This window comes from Pseudophryne corroboree, chromosome 2 (genome assembly GCF_028390025.1).
Source record: "Pseudophryne corroboree isolate aPseCor3 chromosome 2, aPseCor3.hap2, whole genome shotgun sequence".
NCBI classification, from domain to species: Eukaryota; Metazoa; Chordata; class Amphibia; order Anura; family Myobatrachidae; genus Pseudophryne; species Pseudophryne corroboree.
In genome coordinates, this window is record NC_086445.1 from 361120280 (window position 1) to 361124430 (window position 4151).

Genomic DNA, 4151 nt, shown 5'->3' on the forward strand with positions numbered 1-4151 from the left:
GTTTACACTTCTCTTCAGACGCTTTTAATTTAGATTTTTGGGTCATTTTACTGAACTTTTGTTTTTTGGATTTTACATGCTCTCTACTATGACATTGGGCATCGGCCTTGGCAGACGACGTTGATGGCATTTCATCATCTCTGCCATGACTTGTGGCAGCAGCTTCAGCACTAGGTGGAAGTGGATCTTGATCTTTCCCTATTTTACCCTCCACATTTTTGTTCTCCATTTTTTAATGTGTGGAATTATATGTCAGTAATATATCTGGAATTAGACGGCAGTAATGTCTGGAATTAGATACCACTAGATAGATACCAGATACCACTGTGACTGGAATGATGATGACCTATGCACAGTGACAGGACACTACCACAGCACCCTATAGCAGCCAGATGTAGCACAAGACACTGGACTTTTAGTCACCACAATGCAGCACTGATACTGAGCACAGATATTAAGCACTGTTCAAGATACTAGAAGTGACACTGAGCTGCAAGATACAGCAATGGACTACTGTACTGTACTACTATATACTGGTGGTCACCACAATTTAGCACTGTACTATATACTGGTCACCACAATGCAGCACAGATGTTGAGCACTGATCAGGAGAATAGAACTGAGTCTGACACAGAGCTGCAAGATACAGCAATGGACTACTGTACTGTACTACTATATACTGGTGGTCACCACAATGCAGCACTGTACTACTATATACTGGTCACCACAATGCAGCACAGATATTGAGCACTGATCAGGATACTAGAACTGAGTCTGACATGGAGCTGCAAGATACAGCAATGGCCTACTGTACTGTACAACTATATAGTACTGGTGGTCACCACAATGCAGCACACTGAGTACAGATATGAAGCTTTTCATGCAGAGAACGTAGCACACATCCTCTCTGCTCAATCGACAATGCACGAGTGAAAATGGCGGCGATGCGTGGCTCTTTATATGGAATCCGAATCTCGTAAGAATCCGACAGCGGGATGATGGCGTTTTCCCCCGTTCGGGTTTTGCGTCTTAGGCAGGAAGAACCAAGGCTGCCTCGGACCCGTATAAACCACGTGAAGGTCGGGGGGGTTCGTATCTCGACGAACCGAACCCGCTCATCTCTACTTAATACTTTAACTGTGCGTCCCCTCTTTATTTGTATAATATAAGCAGACGTGATAAAGTTTAGATGGACAGAAACGGCTGTGTGAATCGCCATTAGTGCTGCCAAGTAGAAGACAGCTGGAATGCTTATGTGTGCTGCTTTGCTTGTTTAGTTAAAAAATTGAGACACTTTTGGGCACACACATATTGGCTCTGAATTTATAGAAGTCTAGTAAGGCTAAAAAAAAATGGGAAATCCTCTGATACCAGATTCACAGGCTTAAATAAGCCCTTTTATCGACATTGATAACTTCCAGGGCAAGGTTTGTATAAGACGATGATAGTTAATTTCCTACAACAATACCTTAGCTGGTTTCTTCCTACAGAGGACATTACTAGAGATGTGGATGCCATGAGTTCCTGCCTTTTCTGTTGCATTCTGGTAATGGTAACTCTTGTAATCAGAAACAATCACACATTGGGGGTAATTCCAAGTTGATCGCAGCAGGAATTCTGTTAGCAATTGGGCAAAACCATGTGCACAGCAGGGGAGGCAGATTTAACATGTGCAGAGAGAGTTAGATTTGGGTGTGGTGTGTTCAATCTGCAATCTAAATTGCAGTGTAAAAATAAAGCAGCCAGTATTTACCCTGCACAGAAATAAAATAACCCACCCAAATGTAACTCTCTCTGCAAATGTTATATCTGCCCCCCTGCAGTGCACATGGTTTTTCCCAACTGCTAAAAAATTTCCTGCTGCGATCAACTTGGAATTACCCCCATTGTTGGGGCTATTGCATTTTAAAAAGAGGTCTGTCTTATTCATGTACAACACTTGATAACAAGTTGCTTTAGAATACTGCTCAGGAAGTTTTTCACAGGGGCGTAAATTCTCCTAAGTCACCCGGAGGCATGATAGATTTTAGCACCCCTCCCCCTCCCAACAGAACATAGAAATGGTGTGTGTGTGATTGAGCCAGAGGTACGGAAACAGCAGAAGGACTGCCAGCAGTCTCCCCCACTGACCAGGACTTCCCTACAGCCAGAGTAGGGCACCAGAGGGCTCACCTGCATATCCACACAGACCTTGTCTGCACTACCAGCAGGAGAAGGAGCCAGGGACCAGGTAGCAGCAGGCAAGCAGGAGGCTCCAAAATGACGTTGGTGGCCGCTGTAGAGTGAGAAGAGCTCCATTCTCAGGACAGGACCGACCCATAACAGCTGATTGGGGCTCCACAGGTGGGCTCAAACACTCTCCGGTTAAAGGTAACAGGTAGACAGCCACTGCGTGCAGTGAAGCCATCCGATGGCTGGAGATTGCAGGTGTAAGCAGGGCTCCTGGTATAGAGTCTATCAACGCTGCAGCAGCAGTGAAGGACCAACAAATGCACCCTAATGTTGCTGTACATGCTGAAGATGGAGGAGCCCCTTCAGGGCTTGGTGCCCCGGCGGCTGGAGCCTCTATTGTCTCTGGGAGTTCCACTAATGGTTCTTTATTAGTTTAGTGCAAGCCACATTTGTAAGAATGGGTAATGTTAATTTGGTTCATATGCATAAGTCCTTTACTATTCTTCCATCTCACACTCTTGACAGTTACGGATGCAGTAATGTGAATATGCAGAGACCATAAGCAAAGGTAAGAACCTTGTGTCCATTGGCATCATCCTAGGTGGAGAGGCAGGAGGTTTTAGGATACTGCGCCCAAAATGCCTCTCCCTACCTCTCTTTTTGGTCTTGTCCCTGTAGCAGCCAGCGCAGTATATGAGACAGTGTACAATGCCACCCCAGCAGCAAGAAGAGATGGCACATAAAATGAATCTAATTGCAATTGTAGTTAAAGAGGGATCAATGTGGACCATCAGCCAGTCAGCTCCTAACTGCCATGTTACAGGCTGTGTGTGAAAAATGACAACCAGGAGCTGATTGGTTGTAACATTATCTCTCTCCAAACTTTGACACATATGCCTATAATGTGTTAAGTCCTTGTTTAAAAATGCAATTAGTGTATTTGTTGAAGTTATATTCATGGCAGTAAGAAACACATTTAGGGGTCACATTTGCAGGGGCTGCTGGTATGGAAAAGTGTATTTTTGTATGTTTTATTTTGTTTTCCCTATATAATGGTTATAACATCAAGATCTATCTTTCGGTATATTATTAAAAAATAACCCTACCTAGATTTGGAACACTGTCCAAGAATATCCCATACATTTATGCTACGTGTCCAAATCTGTAGTACATCCAAATATGTGCAAAATCGGAAAACGTGTGGCAACCAGATTGCACACCACATTTCCTTCCTACCCATCCCAGTCAAGAAAGCTGATAAATTAAATTCCTTTCTTAAAGAGCGATTCCAACTAGACCTTTGGTAGGTGGTTATTGGTTCAGACAGAGGCTACACATGTCTTGTGATGTCTCAAATATTTTCAGTCTGTCTAGGAATCAACTTTTTTGAAAACTTCCTGAGTCTGTCCTTATCCCTTCTCAGTGTTTTGAGTTGACTGATACCCTCTCAACATTTTCTTCCATTATCAGTCTCCCCAGTCTAGCCTCCTCAATTGTTTGGGAAGCCTCAATTAGAAAAATGCATTAATAGCTCAAGTGCCAGACACAAAGAGGAAAGAGAACTCCTTGACAGACTGGAAACTCAAATTCTATCCTTCTCTACAAAAACACCAGGGTTCCCTTCACTCTGTTCTCCTCATAAAGCCCTAATCTATATGGTAACACCTTACTGTGGTTCTTCTTCAAAAATCCAACAAAATCCTTATGGTCCTGCCAATGTTTTTGTTAACACTTGTTCCTTGCTAAAACAAAGCTCTGAGAAAAATAAATAATTTGAGATGTCATTATAACCCAAAAATAATTGCAAGAGAATTCCATTTTTTTAAATCTAATTTAAACAATTTACCTCTCATTCTCAGAACCATGGCCCAGAGCTTGCAATAAATCTTCACTAAGGGGTATATTTACTAAAGTGTGAGTTTTCAAAAGGGCAGATGTTGGCCATAGCAACCAATCAGATTCTATCTATTATGTTCTAA